The sequence below is a fragment of the Heliconius melpomene genome, chromosome 17 (assembly GCF_056956725.1).
Source record: "Heliconius melpomene rosina isolate 202511_hmr_F chromosome 17, ASM5695672v1, whole genome shotgun sequence".
Taxonomy (NCBI): Eukaryota; Metazoa; Arthropoda; class Insecta; order Lepidoptera; family Nymphalidae; genus Heliconius; species Heliconius melpomene.
In genome coordinates this window covers 8,601,642-8,617,676 of record NC_140405.1, presented here as the reverse complement: position 1 = coordinate 8,617,676, position 16,035 = coordinate 8,601,642, and positions in this window count along the sequence as shown.

Below are 16,035 nucleotides of genomic sequence, written 5' to 3'. Positions count from 1 at the left end.
GGGTATAATTGTTTTCATTTACTAGCTGTGGTAACCGGACAATGAAGCATTGAGTAAATACCGACTTGAAAATTTAGCGAAGAGTGAGGAACCTTTGCCTACCATGGTATATGTGGCTATAGTGTAAAGCTTAAAGAAAGACTTTTTTACATACAAATATTATTGAGCTGATCTAAAATATAAAAACTGGGGGAAAGCTGAAAAGCTGTTAATTATACTCCTACATATATACGATCGAGTATCACTGAAATCTGATCTTATTATATCTCATGAATGGAAAAATTATACTTTGACTTAGTTCTTATTAATTTACTTCAATATTAAATTCTAGAAATGATTTGTATTAATGGTGATTATGAATTGATATTACTTATGATAATCTGAGGCCAGTTGTGGCGTAGGTGCGGCATGTGTGGGTTCGATTCTTACTAATAAAATAATATTTTAGTTTAATCTGAATTAAAATTTAAAAACCATTGAGTCCCGCTACTCAAAACACAATAATTTCAGAAATGAAAAGTAAAAAAAGGAAAAGTTTTAATGGGAACGGAATTTCTTAACACTAGGTTCCCAGGTTTCCTCTGCATACCCTGCTATGTGAAGGATACGGCTTAAAGTGGTTAATATGTAATATAATTTCGTTTTGCATTAAAATATTGGCATTCCGTCGGCCAAAGTGAAACGAGAACGTTGTCATTCCTGACTTTTTGCCCTTTGCTTAAAGAAAAAGAAAAGAAAGTTTAAATACATGAAAATAAAATTTAAGTTTCAACTATATTTTAAACAGTTTGAAACAACGCTTATCGCCGTCTACTTTTCCGTGAATAACTGTTAGTAGTTTTAAATAAGAGTATTCCCTTGTGAAAAATTTAAACTAGACCAGCGAGTCCCAACAGCGACTATCTACAGTTATCGTCTCTATATTTTAAAATTTAAAACTCAGGTAATTTAGTGTTTTGGGAAATTAACAAAGTTGTAATTTTAAGCTTACAGGCGTTTAAATACATTACAACATTTCAGAAACTTACTCACTAACTTACTTGGGTCGGAATTGCCCCGTCGTAGTTTCCAGCTTAATTGACGGGTGGTACACATAGTCGATGAGTTTATAATAGAACTAATTGAGAACTCAGCTTTCTAACTTAGAATCCTATCTAATAGTTTTTAAATATTGATTTTAATAGATTTTTTAACATATCGGAGTATATTTTACGTAAAAATCGTATGAAAATGTTCAAAAACAATGTTGGGTAAATATTAAGAATATTTCTTAAAGCTTTTTAATTTTATTTTGTTTTAGATGAATAAAATTTCGCTTGTAACCGGTTAGGCAGAGGAAGCCTAGTGCTAAAATACTCCGGTATACACTTTCCAACGAATTCTGGAGACGTTTGCCTCTACACCACAGCTAAATAAATTAAGTATTAAATATTTCAATTCCTTGAGTGAGAATCGAACCCACTATCTATAGCTTTTACAGACACACACATGCGCACACACGAATGGTCTGGTAAATTCGTAAATTGTTAATGCTATATAAATAATATTTTTAATAAAAAAAAATATTTTCTTGCAAATGTGCTTGTACTGTTATTTATTTATTTATATATGTGTATCCTATTAAGTCAACGCCGTGAATGTCAGCGGTGTTTAATGATATGTAAAAATCGGCCCCTCGTGAGCGATGCTGAGAAAAAATCAACGAAGCGTTAGTAGCTTTTGCCGTCATTAAAAACTTCGTTGAGTGTTAAAAGTGACTATTTAAAATTCCTTCTTATGTATGAAGATATATATCTATAAGTAGTATATAGCGGAGTGTCTTATCACTAGGCTCCCAACTACATGCGGAATACAGAGTGAAGTATAAGAAAAATATATGTTTATTTACAATGTCCATTGTACATATCTGTATGATGTTTAATGAAAAGCTTTGACCTTTTAAAAATTATTATATGCTCTGAATATGGTTTTGACATGAATGGCGAAGAAGTTTCTAAGAACAGAATAATATACCTGATGTAATTTTTGTTGCCGTCTTACATGGTGACATTATAGAAATAAAGAAAAGAGAGTTCAGTTCAGTTCAGTTCAGGTCTTCATTTATGGCGTTTCGAAATAGAAACTAAGATATTTTTTTAAATAGTCTAGTAGTAGTAATAGTTTCAGTAGTAATCTATGAACTGTTATTTGGCTATGGATCACACATGATGATTATGGATATATAATATTTATATCCCATACATCTTAAAGAGGCCCAATATAGGATGGAATTTTTTTCATCCACATGCACCCCGCACGTATCCCGTTAGAACCTAGTGTTAAAATATTCTGATCCTAATTTTCAGCATTTTCGAAGCATTGCGTGTTGAGTGGCGGAACTCAACGTCGCGTTTTGCCTTGTTACCAGAGCGAAGAAAGAAGAAATTAAAATATTAATAAATCATATCACCGAATGAGAATCGAACTAACAACCGTAACAGTCACATACTTGTGCTACTGCTCCACTATGGCCTCCTACATATAGGAAAGATATAATTATAATATTGAACAAATATGAAATCTATACAAATATTAGCATTGGTATTGTTTTGTATTATTTGTATAAAAGACAGAGCGACCATTTCTCCAAAACACAAAACAGAAATGTTTGTATCCGAGTCCCTTGCGATCAAAACTAATTTCCACCCGACAATGTTTTTGTATTGACAGTATTTGTAGGTATTGGATTTTGGTTGAAACAAATAGATTCTGTTGCATATATTCATGAACAATGTTCAACAACATCTGTGCTATTTACTATCCAGTCAGTATTACAGATTATATGCGAGTATATAGAGTCGTATAGCATGAGCCTTCAGCTTCACGCTGTATTCCATATAGCAGGAGAGGATAGGGAGCCTAGTGTTAGGACACTTCCGCTCTTCACTTCCCACCGAATTCTGGCATTGCGTGTTGAGTGGTGTATGCCCCTCGCCACGTCTGGCCTCGTATATAAGATATTTAATTTTATGTGCAACTGCTTTAGTGTGCTTACTTTAATAAGTTATTAAACATACGTTACTAATCTTCTGCGCAGTTTACTATTTAACCAAATGCGAAAATTGTGGATAGAAATGTCTTTCAAACTTTATATTGAAAAGGTTGTATTCTACAAAAAAAGATTTAGGATAAAAATAAATATAAATACTTTCAAAACGATGTATTTTTTATCTTTACACATCTATCACATGTTGCAGAGAGTTCCTAGTGTTCAAGCACTAAGCTCTTCACTCTACAGTGTTTTTAGAGTAATCCCATGTTCGGTATATAACATCGACACGCTTTTAAATTCTCGCATTTTCTTCATTTTATATTCTCTTCATTTTTCTAGAATCTTTATCAAATCAAATAATAATAAAACTAAACAAATGGTGAAACGTTCCTTATCTAAGTAAGATTAATGATGTGTCGCGGGGATTTACTGTTAACCTTCTAAAACATAAACTGTAAGAACCTTTTAAAAATATATAAACCTGGTAAAATAGGTCGATGTGTATGCGGTAAGAACATTAATGTAACGTCTCGTGTCGTTCTCCTACATTTCATATAACTGCTTCACATTGTTTTTCTTTAGCGTTGCAAGAGTTTGCTAATGTACAAGTATTCATTTTCTTCATAAATAAAGGTTTCCGTTTTCTTAAAACGAACCTAAAGATAAAATTCCTTGGTACTAGTGTATACATAAATTGTATTAAAGAGGTCAATCGTGGTGTAGAGGCAAAGCGCGGCGTTGAATTCCGCTACTCAATACGCAATGTCTCTAGAATTCAGCGGAAAATGGGGAACAGAGTGTCTTAATACGTGAAGCTACAATTATAATCTATATATATAAAAGGACTTGTCCTCACTGACTGAGGTAAGACGCGCGCACAGCCGTAACCGCTGTACGTAGAAACGTGAAATTTGGACAGATGTTTGCTTTCGTAATCTGGACACCCACTAAGAAGGGATTTTGAAAACTTTTAACCCTAAAGAGGTGAAATAGGGGTTGAAAGTTTGTATGGAAAAAAAAATTAAATCAGCACCGATATTTATAAAATTTTAAATTTAGATTTTTAAAAGTATTTAATTGAATACGTGTTTCATAGTTTTCTAGAATTCTTCCCCTAAGGGTGCAAATAAGGGGTTAAAAGTTTGCATGGAAAAATCTTTATATCGCCACCGATTTTTATAAAATTTGAAATTTGGGCTCTTAAAAATATTTCATTGAACACATATTTTGTGGTTTCTTAGAATTCACCCCTTAATAAGTAAGCGAAGCTGCGCGCGTCCGCTAGTAAAATATAATTATAAAATTTATAAGTTTATAGTATTTTATCTTTTTATGCTAAAGTTCAAAGAGTAAAGGGCGATAAATATTTGGCTGTTATACTTTCTAGATATGAATGTTGACAATTTTATATATTCGTTTGTAATAATATAAGGTACAAACAATTACTCGGCAAAAAAAATGTAATAAGTTACTCAATTCTCTAACATCTGTCTATTCAGAGACAATGATAAAATTTAAACAATACTAAACATAGTAAAGTACGACAAGATGGCGTCTTTAAATACAATCAATTATACACTTTTCCTTGTTTTTCACGAAGATAAATAATTTTCATCTGTATATAACTTTCACATCTTAGAAATTTTCGCTAACACCAAATAGAACGATTCAATTTAAGTTTATTTCAAATTGAAAAGAGCACGCTCGACACGACGCCGCCCGTATTGGTACCACATTGCCAGTTTTATTTTACTTTTACAAAATGAACGTATAAGATGATCCATGCTGGAAATCCTTAGATATATTGAGGATTACATCACTCGCATCCAAGTGCGAATTTATCTCTGAATACATCTCGATAATACCATTTTCCGAAATTGACTAGCTTAGTATGTCTTAAGAGTTAAATTGTCATGGTGGATCAATAAATGAAAATGTTTGTTACGTTTCTTTTATTTGTTTTTAACCGACTTCTGTAAGAAAAAGAGGTTATCAATTCGACTGTATTTTTTTTTTATGTTTGTTACCATAACTTTTGACTGGGTGAACCGATTTTGATAATTTTTGTATGTAATTTTTAATGTAACATTAGCTTGACACTGATCAAAATTATAAAATCTTTGTCAAATTATTTTTCACTTTTTAGTTCGTTGTTAGAAATCGGTTTTTCTTTTTGTTAAAAATTTATTTATTTTAAAATCAATATTATATTTAATTTCTGAATGAAATATATATTTCAAGTTTAAAATATTTTGCTTTTATTACGCAATATGTTGGGGTAGCTATCCATGTTATGCTTGTCGGGATCCTGGCTTCCCTTAGGTCTTAATTGCACCTTGCGGCCACCCTCAGTTAGACTAATGACTGCTGCGGTCTTGATATATCGTTGTAATAAATTATGACGCCTTGCACATGCACCGGTGTTATTAAGGGTGTATAATAACACAATTTATAGTAGAGTTATGTTAAACTATTTAGAAAGAAATTGAATTTTGAATTGTAACGGACACAAGTGCAATTCTCCAAGCAAAGAACGGCAACAGATGGTTCAAAAAATGTTACTTATTTAGATTTTTGTTTTTTTTATTGCTTTTTAATTAAAAAAATATTTTTTTAAATCAGTGTCTCATTGTAACCTAGTGTTAAGACACTCCGTCCCCCATTTACCGCCGAATTCTGGAAGCCGTAGTGCTTGTAGTGACGAAACTTAACTTAACTTTCTCGACACCAGAGCGAAGAAATGGATATATGAATTTAAATAAATATTTGTCTCCTCTAGTGGTGATCGAACCCATAACCAATCGCGTTAACAGTCACACTTTGAGCCCCTGCGCCACGAGTGGCCTCATTGATTGATTGATTTTAAATGTTGAATATCCCTCAATTGAGGCTCGAATTCACAACCAGACAGTCAGATACTGTCCCACATGCATGTGATGGCGTCTATTATAGATATATATATATATCTATACCTATATTATAAATTCGAAAGTAACTCTGTCTGTCTGTCTGTCTGTCTGTCTGTCTGTCTGCCTGTCTGTCTTTTACGCAATCAGGGCCAAACCGCTAATTTAATTGTGATAAAATACTCATATAGAGATACATGAGGGTCCCGGGATGAACATAGGATACTTTTTTTTCTCATATTTGTAATATTTTCGATATATAACAATATATTAAAATACTTAATTTGACAAGAAATTTATTCCGCCATGTTAATAACAATCGTCGCTACGCGTTGCTAAGCAACGGCTTGCAAAGTTTGCTGTTTTAAGAAAACGTCACCCAAAATGAGTTTGCTTACATGGCGCGCGCTGATATAGATTTGTATACATTAACAAAAATTAGATGATTTCTATAATTTGATATTCATCCTTATGAAAATAAATATAATAGTCACTTTTAGCATTTCATCTAGATGGAAATTATAGTTTACTGTATAACATTCTAATAAATAATTAAGATGTCACTGATTCCAAATGACCTAGCCTACGAGTGGTATAGTATGAGTATGACCGACGCGAACGGGCAGATGACTGATGATTTTGTAAATTTTTATAGATTTTCGAATTACTATTATTTTTTATGTAATTATTTGCTGCTTATAATTAATTTAACTTAAAATATCGTAATTTTAATCATTTGAGATTTTATTTAATATTGTTCGCAAAAATTAATAATTATTTAATATAGAAAAATGTTTAGTACGCGCGCACAGCAAACTTTTTTTTTTCCTAATATTAAGAATTTCCTTTAGTTACTTTTACTTCTTTTGTTTGTTCATTTCGGTTACTCAGATATTTTTTCTAATAATAAATCTCCGCTTATTATTATTTTTTAACTTATTTTAATGATTTAGGCTTATATTTTCGCGGGCGTAGCCGCGTCCGGGCCCACTAGTATTTATATAATTTTAATGAGCCACAACTAAAAACAAAAAATATTCTCCTAAAGGAAGTTTCATTATATACGAAAACGTAAAGGAATGTTCGGCATCGCTACATTCATAATTATATTCAGAACTTCTCTCCAGCCCAATTTTAAAGGTTCTAAGGGTCACTTGGTGTAGGTAAATTTTAACTGTAAAGAAGACAACGGTAGAAACATATAATAATAATAAAATTTCAATATTACTATTGACGTTAAGTTTACTTCGTAAAAAATATTATTACATACATTTTATTACATACATTCCGTACATTTCATGAACGGTAGCTCTATACATTTCATCGTGGAAATACAAAATTAGTAGCTTCGCAGACATTCTTACTATAAATCTTAGGCTGGGTTTAAGAAATTTATGAGCAAATTAGTTAAAATGTGCTGCTAATCTTCTTGATAAAAACTTTACCCCTTTTTCAATTTTAGAATCAGGTCCTAAATTAATTTTCGTGTCAAGGTATTTTTTTATTTCACGCCTTATCCCTTTGGATATACCTAGAAAATGGTGCGAAAACTGCTACGGTACGGTAGTGGTGACGAATGTGGCGTTGGGGATCACCACCCGACCACCACGTCTGGAAGCGAAGAATGAAGCTACAAATACCTCAGTAATTCACGTTCTAATATATTGAGAAATATAGTGTTATACTTGTAACTAGCCTTGCAGTAGCTTCAGTTGACTTTTGCTAACAAATTATACGACGATATTGCCACCGAATGTGCACTTATGAGAATGTCATTTGCATGCATGCAAAGTCCCGTAGCACTACAAACCTGACGTAATGCATGCACATGCACATCCACATGTACAAACTAAGAGAAGCATGTAACCTTAATAATATATAGTAGATATTAATGGTATTATTTTATACGAGCGTTTGGTTGTGGATGCAATAGATTGTAGATTCGATTACTACTTGAGGGAATAAAAAATTTTATATTCTCATGTCCTCGCTCTGTTAACCAGGTAAAGAGTGAAGTTGAGTTCGGCCACTTAACACGCAATACCTCTAGAATTCACCGAAAAGTGGGGAACGAGTGTCTTAATGAGAACAGAGTATCTTAACTCTAGGTTCCCAGGTTACCTCTGCCTACCCTGCTAAGTGCAGGATAATTGAAGCAAGACCTAGTTATCTCTATATATAAGTTACATATATTAATGAATACATATCATTCAAATTATCATCAGGGTGTTTGCGATCAAACAAACGAAACGCTTTACAGCATTCAGTGTTTAGATTAACATGCTGAGTGCGTGAGTACTTTGTTAATTAATAGTGATACGTGAGTTCTAACACTGTTTATTCTGCTTTACTGTAATTACTGAAACGGTATCCGTAATTGAAGTTCGACTACGCTTATTTACATAAAATATTGTCTAATGTATATAGGGTTTTGTATTTTAGTGTATAGTTGCACAATTAAGTTAAACATATATTTTTTTAGGTAATTAATGTAAAAACTCTTTTTGTTAAAAAAATCCATTCCTTACTTTCCGCCAAATTTCGAGGCATTGCGAGTTGAGTGCGGAATTCAATATCACGCTTTTGCCTTGGTGACCGGAGCTAAGAAATGAAAATATTAATTAATGATAATTCATTCCCCCGAGTGGGAATCGAATCCACAATCGTCGTTCGTGCCCTAATGCCACGACGGCCTCGACTTTTTCATTTCTATATTACTGACTATTTATATACTTTTTTTATCTATAAGATTAACAGTTAACTCAAAAGAAGATTGTAGTCATAATTCAGTTAAAAAAGAGATTAAAAATGGACATATAATTTATAACTATACGAATCAAAATGTTAAACGGAGGATGAACGAAGGGCGGATGCTTAATGATAGGGTCACGATAGTATCTTTTGGATACGGAAGTTAAGCTAATGTGTAACTTGTGAATAATTCGCTTTAACACTTTTTTTTTTTTTTTTTGTTAGTATAATACAAAAAAAATATTATTAAAATAATTCGTAAAATACGTAGACCATATTTAATAATCAATTCTTATTCTTTAACAAACATAAAAGTACCAAAAAATAAAACACAAAGAAAGAATCAAATATTTCTAATACGTTCTAAGGTCGTGACAACTAACTGAATAACTCTTACAAAATTATAAGTTAGTCAGTGATACATCACAGATGATTTATAACATTGCGTGGTAATGCCTCCAGAATTCGGCGGAAAATGCCAGCGGAGTGCGCTATGCACTCCGCTTGATTTTCCCAGGTTCCCAGCTTCCCTCTACCTACCCTACAATTGCCCACATTTGGTATCAAGTGTTTTTCTGAAATTCAAGCCTAGCTTAGTCATCCTTTCATCTGATACCTCACTTGGACTAGCGGCAAAATTTAGTATTGACACCAATTTTACCCCACTTTACAGGCTATTATTTTTTAAGATTTATACATAAATGTATAGTTTTCAGATTTTTTCCTGTACTAGTACTACATGTAGATGCTAGCTGCCAAATTTCATAATTCTAAGTTAACTGAAAGTACCTTATTAATTTGATTCCCTTTATAGTGTTGAAATACATATTTTTTACTATATAAATAGTCATATCTTTTTTTAAGGGCGCTTTTTCAGGAAATCAAGGGACTGTAGATCGTCATATAATTCATATTCATATACTCATATGAATATCAACTCGATTTCTCCAAGCATTCCTGAGATAAAGGCACAGACAGACGGATGGACAAAAAAATGATCTTATAAGGGTTTTTTTTTCCTTAAAAGCTACAGAACCCTAAAAATTTAGGCATTGACTGCTAAACCTACTATTCAATTTTTTCCCGCCCCCGCATTGCCCTTCCCCTCCACCTCGTCCCCGAGGCATGAAAATATGTCAAATTATACCCTCCAATAATAAAATAATAATGGCGGGACAAAAATGACCCAGCGGCAGTTCTAGGTAAATCTCATTTTTTTTCAAAAAGTATGACTGCTTTAAAATTATTTATATTTTTAATTAAATAAAGGTGTAAAATTGGTAATAGTAAAAAAAAATCATCTACATAAATTAACAAATAAAAAAGTTATATACAATCAACCTTGCGTTTGGGTCAAAAATGGGATGGCGGCGCTTCTAGTGTTAATTTGCTTATATGAAAGGCAAAAAATATTCAGATATTAATATATATATATAAAATATACATATTACCATTTTTTATCAAATAATAATACCCACATTTTTAGGCTCAAGCAAGCTTTGACATATTGCATGTTGAATGGCGGGTCAACACCCCTTTTCTCTACCACAGCGGAAAAATAAAAACAATGGGGAATGCCCCCAAGCGGGGTTCGAATCTAAAACCACCTCTCTACATCACGGTAGTCTCAATTGTAATATAACAATTTTTTTTTTATAAAATAATAAAATTGCACGTGAACGCTTTTCAGACAATCGGTCACGTAACAGACATTCGCTTCGTATTTCAATTCGAGAGCACTTCAAGTTTTGTTTGCGCACCTCTTGTCCCAAATGCGAGGGCCAAGTCCTCTACGGATGACGAAGACAACTTCAGTTGTAGTTGGCTAGTAGATACTTAGTATAGTGGTTAGTCCCATTTAATTGTTAGTTACTTTAATGGTACAATTAGGGTAATAAAATAGTTTTGTTGAGACTTTGATTGTATATTTCGCCGCGATTTTTATTTTGGTATAAGATTATAGTGTCGATAGAATAACTATTATTTGAATTATGCTTTCAATTATTTTTTAAACTACCTTACTAAAACTATTAATGTTACACATATGAGGCCAAAGACTAGGACATGGTCGGTGGTTCTGCTTGTTTATATTTAATATCTTCTACGTGTCTTCTCCAACATATATGAAACTGAAATTCGATCAATATTTCAATAGATAAATAATAATTTGACTTTTAAAATTTTTCAAAACATTATTTTAAATTTAAGAAAATAATAACGTAAAAAAAATTGAACGTAGCGAAAATCTAATTAAATTTTGAATATTTATGGAAAATGCACTGCCGCCAATCCGATCCCTAGTTTCTCCTCAACTTTTGTATACACATACATACATACATACATACATACGTAATGACATTCGCGACTCCAGTGCGGTTCGGAACAGTTTGTTCACAACTTTTGTTTATCTGCTAAATGAGGTTGTTCAAACGGTGGTTCAAATTTAACAAGTGTGGCTTGCTCGTATGTAAATTAGCCTGACATTTTAGGTTTAAAGATTATATAGCATTATATTAAAATTTAATTTAATTAAAACGATGTTTTCCTATTTATAAGCATCTAGCTCATACCTAAGGCTTGGTTCCCGTGGTCACGTAGAAATAATTGAAGAGTTGTAAATGGCACGAGATGACATTCAAAGTGCCCGAGGTAACCTAAAGCGCAGGAACAGGAGGCTACGTCGAAATATATAATATGATATAATATAGCCTTTCTCGATAAATGGTCTAGCTAATATATAAAAAAAATCAACTTCTTAACTATTTGTTAGCAGTTCCTGAGACTAGCTTTTTTTATACAAACTCTTCAATTTTATAATAATAATAAGAAAAGTAAAGGATAATGTAAAAATAACAGCTTCATTGTATACTGCATATAGGGAACCTACCGTACAGCTAGTGTTTATACACTCCGTTCCTCACTATCCGCCATATTTTCCGATGCATTGCATGTTGAGTAGCGGCACTCAACGCCACGCTTTGCCTCGACAGCAAAGCGAAAAAATTACAACGAATGACCTCATTATCTAAAAATAAAAGAAGTTAAATGTACATATTTACTATTTATAGCTGACGTTTTTCTATTTATTTTAACTAAACTAATGTAAATAATCTAACTTTTTGGTTGTCTTATAAAGTATCTTTGGCATGTCCGTCTAGTCTCGTCTGAGAACGATTAAACAGCCTTCTCTTACACTGAGTTTGTTTTCACTAAAGGCATTAGTGCGTGACTCGATAGCAAATTATATTTCGATAGGATTATCAAACTTAAACTTTCTAAGAAGTCGACGTGCCATGAAATTGTTCCCTCAACTCTAATTGGTTCTAAGAGATTAGTATAGATACTTCATTACTAGGGTCTGGAAGATTAGAACTAAAAGGTATAAGATTAAATAACTGTAGGTATATAAGTAGGTAGGTAACCACGCTAGAAAAATAATATTAAAGGAAATATCACAATTTACAGCATTTTTTATGGAATAGACAGAACACTCAAGCAGAAGTGATTATTCAATTAAATAACAAAATTGTTTGTGTTAATACACAAAATTGTTTGTGTTAAGCTGAATAAATATTTGTTTCATAATATTTAGATGGTATAGAAATTTAGTAAAGAAAGTTCAAAATGTAATAAATAGCGGGTTCGGATGGTGAAACGCTTTACGAAACTTTCTCTACTTTACTCTACTCACATATATCAGAGTATATAAAGGAAAACTAGTATTAAAGCCTAATTAACGAGAAACAACGTGTTGAGTGGCGGAACTCAAAAACTATAAAACATGAAAATAATTAATTTCCGCAAGTGGGAATCGAACTGTTACCTTTATAAATTACTTAAATTAATTGTTGTCACGACTACAATAGCATATTAACTTCCATTATGAGTTAATTTATTGCTTTATAAACATTATCGAATTAGCCTCACTTCTGCTTCAGTTGAAAAATGTTTGGAAGCGTTCCAATAACCTTCTATTAGCGCTGGCTGTCTATCGCTTGTTCACTAACAAATTGAACTAAATTGAATTGTAAAATCTTAAATTTTTATTATCGATGTAACATTTTCAAGAATGTATTTATGTCGATTTGGTATGTCGTCCTTTAATAATGAAATAGTTAGAGAAATTTATATTTATTTATTATTATTTTTATCTTTTATGCTATTTCTCGCTTCAGCGGATGCACCCACAAGTTAGATAAGTGGGTAGCAAGAGTAAAATGTCTACGTTCTCCATTTTTCGCCCGAATTCAAGATGCTGTGTTAGAGGCGTTAATTAATTTTGTGTTTCCGCTTTTGTATTATTATTATTTCAGAAAGAAATATAAATTGAAGTAGACGGCTTGCTGCTAAACAAAAACCACTTCGTTTCAATTACGCTTCACGTCCTTATATTGTTTTCTATGTTTTTCTTGATTCCATTTATGGATAAATAAACGTTACTATTGATGTGTTATCTTCTGTAAATAAACGATGTGAAGGAAACTTCTCTAGTAACAAATTACTTTATTAATATCGATTGTATACGACAGCAAGACACGTTGCTAATAAAATAGCGCCCTAATTTAGGTCCCCACTTTCAATTCTCAAGAATCTTTAAAATTTCAGCTTTGCTAAAATAAAGTAGGTCTGGGGGCCCTGGGATCTCAATCTATTATTACTATCGTTAAATATAGAAATTTACAATTGTTACATGATGTTCAGCACAATGACATTTTTTGTATTCATATGTTTCCATAAAGGTTTCTTATATAAGTAGACCTATATATTATCATTTTTATTTTCATGAATTATGCTTAATTTGTCAGGTATTAATAAAAAAAATGTTTTTGACACCCAAGATTGACGTTAAAAATACATATATTTTATATTTTCTTATTAATATTATAAACTTGTATGTATATTTAAACCTAATAGTTCTAATACATTGAATACATTGCTCCTTTATTATTTCATTTAATATGTGAAACTTGATTTTTTTTCATATTAAAAATAAGAAAAAGTATGACCAGAATACAAAGTAGATGCATACGTTCTAGATGTAGCACTACACACAGCTACGAGGTGCAAAAGCAAACCCTAAAGTGGACTCAGCTTAAATTGAAATGGTTCGAACCGTGTGTGCGCTACGTGGGTGAACTAACAAACGGAAAAATCTTTCATTGCTAGCGATTGTAATTTTTATCTATTGTTAGATGCGCTTTAGGTTTATTGCTTTTAAACTTTAATTTGTTTTAAGATTAAAATAGATTCTGGTACCTACTTAATTGGATGAATGTATTTCTTCTATTATTTTCTGTTTCTGTCAGCCATCTATGAGCGGGAACAACAGATCTAGGTTAGAATAAAATACAATACGTATAAAACAATAATTTTTAGTAGTTTTTTATTTTTAGTTCGGTAGCACGAGAGAAATATTTCGGAAAATTAATTGACAGTATAACGAGACCGAACTGACAGTCTCGTTTTACTGTTCGAAACATAAATTTTAATTTAATTTGTTTAATTTTATTCAATTTTAGTTTGATACATAAATGATTTCATGAAATTAAAATAGCGAACATATAAGAAATATTTGTATAAATGCTTAACAATTAGGTTTTCATAAAAAATAGTTGTGCAATCTACGGACCTAACCTAGGTAACTAAGAACATTAACGTTATATTTGAACGTGAACCTTTCGTCTAAAATCTCACGTAACGAGCTCACATTATATTTCTCGAACGTCACACACGTTTGTCGTTGGTACTCTAAATAGTTTTTAAAGATCTAGGTATAGCGAAATACTAGATGTAACGTATCGTCGAAAAATATGTAAATTATGTAGAGAGAGAGAGAGAGAGAGAGAAATTGCAATGAGGTAAAAAAAAAACGTTCGTTAAAATTTTTCGTTATAACCCTATTTTAAAACATTATTTTCTAAAAGTAAAAACTCTTAAATTTTTTAATTGTTATTATTATTTTTTTAAGTCATCGCATTCTTTTACAAAATCGCCTTTATATTCTACGAAAAAACATACAATATACATTTTACTCGCATTTTAATTTTTATCACGACGTAGTGTGTTTTATTGGCAGTATTGTCATTCAACCTTAACACTCACGTCACCTCAAGCCAAATATATTGCAAGAATTTTCTCAATGGCTTCACTCGTTTATCTTCGTTACGAGTCAACTAATCTTAAATGAACTTTACAGTTAGAGACCTCTATCTATATACCTATGTAACTGCCAAGATTTTGAGTTCGATTCCCATTCTGGAAAATGATTCGTTTTAATATTTCCGCTCTGGTAACAAGACAATGTATGGCGTTGCGTTATGCATTGTCTTAAAAATTGGGCGGTGTGTGCTATATGACTAATGAAAACCTAAAAATATGAAAGAAAAAGCATCTACAGGTGTACTAGTTAAAAAAAAATAGCCTTAAAAGGGGGCAAAATATGCTATTAAAGCCGCTAGTTCAAGTGAAGCAATGTTTTCAATTTTTGTACGGAACCCTCGATGGGCGAGGTAAAAATGATCATTAATGAGATAAAAACAATGTTTTCTTGTAATTCTGGTCTTGCGAGCAGGACGTATGTCAATCAGATGTCACTGCTATGAATATAGCAATTGTATGATGATCGGAACCCTTATGGGAACCTTTGTGGGTTCGGTATATACATATGTATGTTTTGTAATTTAAAACACTTAAAAATAAAAAAGAAAGAACTACACTACACTATTTATTGTGTCGTATCTAAATTCCAATGAAAACTTCGTCGTTTTATCAGAGACTTGGAAACAATAAAAATTTGAATAAAACAATAAAAACAATAAAAATTAAAATTTGATATATAGCAAAAACGGGTTATTGGATAATATGAAAATAATATAAAAGAACTATCGATCGTTTGTAATCTTTTTCAAACTTGTTACCTAAGATACTTGCACAATCTTGCAGTGAAATATATATTTTTAACAAGTTTCAGAAATATGTATTATATATATATATTTATATGAGATCTTCAAATATTTTTCCCTATAATAATATATAATGTATTCACTATAATAATATTGAACTGAAATGTAAACGCTCTACCAGCATAGCAACTCGTAAACTTTTTAAACTAAGAAGACTTCAATGGTCGAAGGGACCGTAGACCTAAATATTTGATATTAATTTCAGATAGATATCTCCACATGATCATGAAAAACGGACAGACAGAAAATAACGTGATTCTACAAGCGTTTCGTTATTTATTTTGAGATACGGAACCCAAAAAAAATTAATACGCTACTGTGGAGTAATGGGACAGTTTCGGACTAGCTATACAACCTGGTGTTAGGACATTTCTGTTCCACACTT